This window comes from Oreochromis niloticus, unplaced genomic scaffold (assembly GCF_001858045.2).
Source record: "Oreochromis niloticus isolate F11D_XX unplaced genomic scaffold, O_niloticus_UMD_NMBU tig00002608_pilon, whole genome shotgun sequence".
NCBI classification, from domain to species: Eukaryota; Metazoa; Chordata; class Actinopteri; order Cichliformes; family Cichlidae; genus Oreochromis; species Oreochromis niloticus.
The window spans coordinates 1-8162 of record NW_020327673.1 but is presented as its reverse complement, the minus strand read 5'-3'; the positions used below and the strand labels follow the sequence as shown (position 1 = coordinate 8162).

The 8162-nt window shown below is 41.7% G+C and overlaps 1 long non-coding RNA gene across 1 annotated transcript; it reads left to right on the top strand.

The window, feature by feature from the left end:
* The first annotated feature begins 2280 nt into the window (after positions 1–2280).
* On the top strand, positions 2281–6822 carry LOC109197885 (uncharacterized). The gene is made up of 4 exons (XR_003217843.1): positions 2281–2339; positions 2646–2786; positions 5379–5464; positions 6726–6822. It is a non-coding gene; the product is annotated as an uncharacterized LOC109197885 (long non-coding RNA).
* The last annotated feature ends 1340 nt before the right edge of the window (positions 6823–8162 follow it).

Genomic DNA, 8162 nt, shown 5'->3' with positions numbered 1-8162 from the left:
AAACTAAAGACATCAAATATATGAAGCAAGATATATGGAATTAAGCAGCAAAGAAAGATTGATAAAAACTCTAAACATGTTTTATATTTTAGATTCCTGAAAGTAGCCGCCCTTTGCTTTGTTGACAGCGCTGCAAACCCTTGGCCTTCTCTCACTGAGCTTCATGATGTCGCCACCTGAAGTGGTTTTCACGTCACAGGTGTGCCTTGTTCACTTGTGCAATTTCTTGCCTTCTTAATATCTAAATGCTTGATTCATCATATTATAACAAATGTGCTGTTGTAGCTACTGACAGTGAGTTTGATTCTATTTTTTCCATCTACCAAAGAGAAATAATATCTCTTAGTGGCAGGTGGATCACACACTGATTTTAACACTTTGCATATGACTGCGTAGGATGAGCATTTTATAACAGCATGTGTTGTTTTTGTTTATGTAAGGAAATACATCAGTTTCCCTTGTATTTTAAATTTGAGTGAAGATCCTAAATTGGCCTCACTCTTGACTTTGAGAAAGGCTGATCTGTGCTGTCCCCACATGAGCACAGTCAGATATAATACAGGCTTTCAGGAGCAGGAAGGCTAAAGGCTGTTTAATGTCTGATGTAACTGTGTCAGACATTTGCGTTCTCACTTGCATGGATAATATCTTGAAAACTTCAGAGCTGCAGTGCATGTGTAAAAGTGGCTAAAAGCAGTGCATTAACATGTGTTTTGTCTCTTTGCGTAGCTGCTCAGTCCATCCAGACTCCTCTCCATATGCAACAGTGATGCCGGCTCTCTCCAAGTGATTCCTTCATCATCAACATCTGCATCCACGATCCACCAGCTCAACAGCAACATCTGTCAGCTGTGCATCCAACTGGAGGCCTTCGCCTGCTGTGCTGAGGCGCTGGGCCGCGATTTCCGTCCCTTGTTGACGACCTGGCTGTATCCTGTGCTGGAGAAAGCTGGTGAGGAGACGCTGCTGGTCAGCCAGGCGGCGCTGAGCTCCATATGGAACATCAATAAGGTCTGTGGATACGCTTCCCTCAAGGAACTGATCAATGAGAACTCTGACTACCTGCTTATGACATATCACTCAACCTTCAGAGGCTCAGCCAGCATCCACAGGTAGTTATGACGTGTTTTTTGTTTTTAACCCAAAATGGACACAGAAATAACTGCTGGAGGGTTTACCCGATTTCCTCCTTGATCTACTTAAGCCTGTGCTGCCCTGAGCTTGTACTGTATTCATTATAATCCTGTCTTGTTGGCCAGGCTCCACCGGTGTTGACAGTTCTGTTGACTCACTCTGACTGCAGCCTGCTGGTCGGGACATGGTTCAGGATCTGGATCTCAGCTACGAGCGCACAGCTGCTCTTTTCTGCTCCGCGCTGCACGCGCTCATGAAGGCACTGGGTAAGATTTCAACAGTGATGTCAGCTTGAGTCTCACGTATACTGGGAGTCAAAGAGGACAAGGAAGAAAATGTGACTCATTGCATGCACTGCCACAATTTTTATGTTGCTTAACTTTATGTTTTCTGCAGTGCCTTTCAAAATTTCTATCAAGGAGTACGTTTCAGGATATATAACTTCACTCGTTATCAATTATCAGTATCTTTGGAACATTTAATACGTCGTGATGGTTTAATGCTGAGTCGTTTTCTGTTGTAGAATTATATTCATAATAATATTTATACAGCGGCACTATACGTGTTTGCAGTTTAACAAGCCCTCACAGTAAAATGTATGAATTAAATGTTACTGATGGGCTCTTTTCAAAACATCAGCGTCTGTGTCACACTGATTTTGATCAACTGACTTATTTTATTGTAATCAAACCTATTTTGATATTGTTGTCTTGTTTTTCCTTTAGCGAGGTGGTTTCCTTCCACTTGTAGCAGGACCAGTACGTCTGCCAGCTCCAGGAAAAGCTCCAGTGACCAGGAAGACCTCAGCATTCGCCAATTCCTGCTGAATTACCGCAAACAGAAAGAACTGACAGAGGGCATTGGAATAGAGGATGATTATACACTGAAGACAGAGGTAATAGGTCTGTCTAAGGGCCAGTGGAATATAGCTATAGGTTGTAGTGGTGGTTTATTAGATTCAGAGTGTAGAGGAGATGGATCATTGTAATTAGAGTCATAGAAATCTGAACCTCACTGCTAAACTGGCGGTCTAACTGTACATGTGCTCCATTGCAGAGGTCCCTCCCACTGAGTGTGAGGATGTTGAAGATGCTGGTAGTCCTGATGTGAAAGCAGAGCTTCCCTCCCACCTCAGCATCACTAAGGATGTTATGGAGCGCTGCATTCATCTGCTGTCTGATCCCAGCCTCAGGCTCCGACTCAAGGTAGTTTTATGTAGAGTCAACTGTTGGACTAGTAACAAAATAATCATTCTTGTGAGGGTAGGACTGCCAGCGTTGGTACAATTCATCCTGTCAGACTGTGTGGATGACTGTTCACTGGTGTAATGCTCATCAAGGAAAAACATTCAGTCTGGTCCAGGAGTGAAACAGAAATAAGTCTGTGCTGAAGTCGTGCCTGCTCAGGAGTTTGGGCTCTCAATGAAGACCTCAGTAATTAGTTTCAGCTCACATTTAATCAGGATCAAAACAGAGATAATTGTTAGGTGTGTTGTGCGTCTTTGTCTTTAGGTACTGGACGTGCTGGAGTTGTGCGTTCAGGTGCTGAGTGAGAGGGAAAATGAACTGCTGCCTATGGCTCATCGCTGCTGGCCAGCACTCCTGCAGACACTCACAGCCGATGACCCATTAGCAGTCCTCAGAGCCTTCAGGGTAAGTAAAACAACCTCTCTTTTCATTACGTGAGTCAAAATTATTCAAGTCGTCTTTAGTTTTTTTAAACTCTTAATAGTGAAAGAATCAAAGATTGTTCCAACAACAGTCTTATTTCATTCAGAAATAGTTCTATTATTTTTTTGGGGGTTGTAATGTGAAGACTCTTTAACTAACATTTCTTCTATCAGCACAGAAAAATCACTGTGGATGCCTTCTTAGAGCTGCTTTTCAAACTGTCTCAGAGAATCACAAAGTAGGACTTTGGGATAAATGAAGCTGATAGTGTTTTGTGATCTTTGGTGCAAGTGTCTGCTGATTCAACTTGTGGGTGTAAATTAGGCTACTCGTCAGCTCCTGTCATCAGCTGGATATTTTAAATTTGTTATTCATATTTTTATTGATGAGCTGACAAATACAGACACGTTAAGTCTGTAACAGTCATTTATTCACTCAGAGCTGCTGCTGGGAAATTGTTTCATCAGCTTTTGGATATATACGCGTTTTGTAAATACTACAATTCATCCAGGAGTACACAACGGGAAGGTTTTATTGAATTTTGACAGCTTGCTGCTTTTGTACATTACATTTTGTACATTACATGGGTGAAACATGAGGGGACTTTGTGAGGAGGAGGGTTTCTAAAGAGGTTCTGCCCAAGCTGAGCGCCTCTCTGGCACGGCAGGCTCCGATAAAGCGCCAAGGCTGGGCCTGTCTACACACACACCCTGGCCTACAAACTGCAGCTGGCTGTATTGCAGGGGCTGGGCTGACTGTGCCAGAGACTGGATCTGGGTGAGAGAATAGAGACACAGTGCTCACAAACAGCACAGTTTCACCAAGACACAACATGAGTGCATCATCCTGTAGAACTGTACCTGGGATCTGGCAATGATCAAAGCAGCCACAACATGGACAAATCAGAGCAAGACAACTATTCTTAGTTGACGCCTCACTTAATGGAGATTGGTGCAACATGAAGCCCATTTATGTAAAACCACATTGAAGATAGATGACCTCTTATCTTATCTTATCTTATCTTATCTTATCTTATCTTATCTTATCTTATCTTATCAAAGCCTATTTGATCACAGGGCTGTAACTTTCTTGTAGGAATAAACTTTATGATTCTTCTTAAATGAATGAGTTATAGTCAGCTTTCTTCCTGTGAGTGAGACAACAGCAATACAAGTTTGTGTCTGTACATTAGTACAGAGATGAAGATGTCTCTATGCTAAGGTTAACAATTAGGTTGTTAGCCTGATTTGACATTAAAGCTGTGTGTGGGGAGATGAGTCGTCAGAAAAGCCAAAAGTCAAAGAACTCATTGAAGCTCCTTCACCACCGGGTGGTGGTGAATGAAAATCAACCATTGGTATCACAGCATAAATCAGGGCATCTCTGTTTTATTATAAAACCTTAAACTGTGAAACAGTTCAGCATCCTAAACACGTGACGGTGATGTTGTTGCTAAAAATGCCTCTTCACTGTGGCAGCTCTGTCATTAAACATATTTTAAACATGACTTTGATGATACGGACCACAGCCAGCTGTGCCAGCAGGATGCTGCTCAGGTCCAAACTGCCACACAGCTACGACTGCAAGCAGCTCTTCTTATACCCAACTGAGAAAAACGTGATTGTTCAATCAGCGAATGCAAAGCCATTTAATTGATAAGCTCAGAGAAGTTGTTGTTGTTATTTTTGTTTACTTTGTGCTCAAATACGTCCATTAGCATGTTGAAAATATTCAATATTCACTCCCACTGAGGTTCATCGCTGACAGAGGAAAGAGTCACAAAGGTGACAGAGCTGTCTGCAGCCTTTCCAGAGCCAGCGTTACATCTAACAGTGACAAGGACTGCAGTGTAAAGACAATTGTTTCATTTTGTAAGAAATCAGGTTGTTGTGAAACTGTTCCTTTAACATAGCTTACGGCACTTTGTGTACAGCAAACTCTCTCATACAGTATAGTGTGCAGATAAACAGGCACGATACACGTTGTGTGTTTGAGATGCTCTTTGTGATTATTCTGTGAAGTGGGTTTCAGTATGTCTGTGGCTTCAGTTCACAGTGGGTGGGACAAGGAAGGTTTAAAAAGGAGATTAACCAGCAGTGGTATCTTTACCCCATATTATTCGGACCAGGATCATATTTTAAAGGATTTGTTCTTTTGGATATAAAAGTGTCATTATGTGCACGCACTGGACATAATCAGAAAAGAAGCATTCACAACTGTAACCATGTATGGAGCCAAGCCTGGAGCTGGACATGTAACGTGCCCCACTTTCCTCACATCCTGCTGCACCACTGCCTGCTGTTTCAGCCCATCCACCACCCAGCATCCACCTGTATGCTCCTGGAGTTTTATGAGTAACATATTTGCAGGGAGTGATCCACCGAAGACCAGGCACCGAGCTCAACTGTATTCTGCCGCTGTGATTAATCCGTGAAATTACTTGGCTTTGTTGCATTTTATTCGTTTTTATTTCTTTTTCAGTTGATTTCTGTTGTAATTTCTGGATAAAAGGTAAAAGTATTACATTTTTATATGAATAAATATAGTAAAATGTCCTGTGTTTGGTTTTCTCAGCTGAAGCAGACCTAGATGCTGTTTGTGAGCCTGTCTACCTACCTGAGATCCAGACAACCCATCAGACTGCAAGAAGCCTGTTTAAGGTAAGTCTTTATAAGGACCGCTGTAGTAAGTAACTCAATCTTTCATTTAGTTACTAATGTGTGTGAGTGTTACACACAGACAGAATGCCATAAATTAAACTGTGCCATCCAGTTGACATTGTATTGCCATGTTGGTCATTAATAGCCACGTGACATGATTTATCAGTAAAATCTGAATTTAAATTGAATGCTTAACATCATATTTGGAGAGGTGCTGGGTGTTACACAACAAAATGTGACTTCAGGAGTCATTCATTGTCTCTGAACACTGAACATGAAACAAGCACTGTGGCTATAGCTTTTGTTCCCTGAAGGAAGGAACATGGGACCTGACAATTGAATACCTCAGGATAATCAGGTTCCTGCATGTCTGGGTAAAGACACCAGTATTCATGCTTAACGTATATTACCTGTAATATAAGACTTTTAACCCTTGCTGGAAACTTTGTAAATCAGTTTGTGGCCTGATTTAAATATCACCCTCACTCATTTTGTCCTTGAGAAGGAACTTCCAGAAATACGCAGATGTAGTTCCAGCAGTGGTGGCTAAAACCAACAGGAGCAGTTAGGCTACTTCAGGTTGCCACACCACAGAGCTAACTAGCAATAGCTAGCAATCCCAACTTGGCAAAAGTGTTCCTAGCCAGGTAAAGAGCATAAAAAGTGAGGAATGACTGTGATGATGAGTTTATATGTGGCATATCATCACAGGTCAGTTGCCTTACAGGCATGAATAGAAGTGTCTTCAGGACACGTAGGGCCGTGATATCCCAATACTGTGTGTACGAATCTGAAAGGGAACTCATTTCACCTTTACACTGGCAGCTGATGCAAAATGTGTGCACTGTGAGAGCTACAGTAATGTAAAGGACAGATGGAAGCTGTGAATAAACAAAGTAAATGAATAAAAAAATAGCTCAGAATGCAGTATGCAAGCAGCCTTTAATAACTCACATCATTCTGAATTATTGATCTAAGTGTTTGGGTAACATAGCAGCCACAAGTAAAAACACATGCTTTAATATACTTAAGTATTTCCTGCTTGGAGGTGATTTAAAAAACAAACCTGAAGAGAAAGGCAGTGTTGAGTTAATGAGCTTATAGTTAAACTGTTGGTTCGCATGTTAAAGCCAGCAAAACTGGTTCAGTCTGTCACTTTGGATCATAGGAAGGTGTTTTCCATACAATAGATATTACATACAAAGCAAAACACAGCTCAGAGCTAATCCTGTTCCTGTGTTTCTTTCCCTTTCCTGCACAGTGTGTTCCGACACTTAATCCAGGTGGGTCCGGACACCTTCTGGTTTACTCTCAATGAGCTGCACTGCCCGTCCTCTTACATCCCACACCACCCCGACTCCTGCTGAACGGCACGGGCAGGCGAGAGACGAGTTCTCGGACAACGTGTTCAAACTGCTCAAGGAGGAGTTTGGCTCCGTTACTGAGACAGTTAACCAGCCAGTCAGCTAATGAGCTGCTGCTTGATGAAATTGACTCACCTCACAAACGGACGGCTTATTGAACCACGACTCCAACAGGTCAATTAGCTGAAGAAAGTCTGTCAGCTGTGCCAAATAGTTGATCACCTAGCTCTGTGGAATCAAGAGCTACTCTGTCATTTACAAATATTACTTAGTCATCACCTTGATTATCTAACCTCCTAGCTTCTGCTAGCCCACAATTAGTACTTACTGTACATTAACATTAGGTGAAAATGGAGCACTACTGAGTTATGTTTGATTAAAAAGAAAAAACAAAAGTACCGTATCTGATATTTTGGCTCTTGCCTTATTTTACCCAGGAGGGAATCAGCAGATGAATCCAAACACATTTTTACATCATATGACCTTCTTGATGTAATCCTCTCATTTCCAGGCTTGGGACCAGCAGTAAGAGTATACTAGCTTTGGAAGCCCTGAGGGTGGCTGTCTCCTCCACCAAGGAGCCGCAAAAAATACATGAAAATTGTATAAATATGGTTACAGCTGTTGATTGGGTTTTTTCTGAAGTTCAATTCAATTCAGTTTATTTATATAGCGCGAAATCACAACAACAGTCGCCTCAAGGCGCTTTATATTGTACAGTAGATGGTACAATAATAGATTCAGAGAAAAACCCAAAATCATATGACCCCTATGAGCAAGCACTTGGCGACAGTGGGGAAGGAAAACTCCCTTTTAACAGGGCCTGATATTTAAGACCTTGTATGTGAGGAGCAGGATTTGAATTCAATTCTGGATTTAACAGAAGCCAATGAAGGGAGCCAAAACAGGAGAAATCTGCTCTCTCTTCTAGTCCCCGTCAGTACTCTTGCTGCAGCATTTGGATTAACTGAAGGCTTTTCAGCGAGTTTTTAGGACTTCCTGATAATAAAGAATTACAGTAGTCCAGCCTGGAAGTAAAATGCATGAACTAGTTTTTTAGCATCACTCGAGACAGGATATTTCTAATTTTAGAGATGTTGCGCAGTGGAAGAAAGCAGTCTTACATATTTGTTTAATATGTGCGTTGAAGGACATGTCCTGGTCAATGACTCCAAGGTTCCTTACAGCGTTACTGGAGGCCAAGGTAATGCCATCCAGAGTAAGAATCTGGTTAGATACATATTTCTAAGATTTTCAGGGCGAGTACAATAACCTCAGTTTGATCTGAATTAAGAAGCAGAAGTTAGCGGCCATCCAGGTCTTTATGTTTTAAG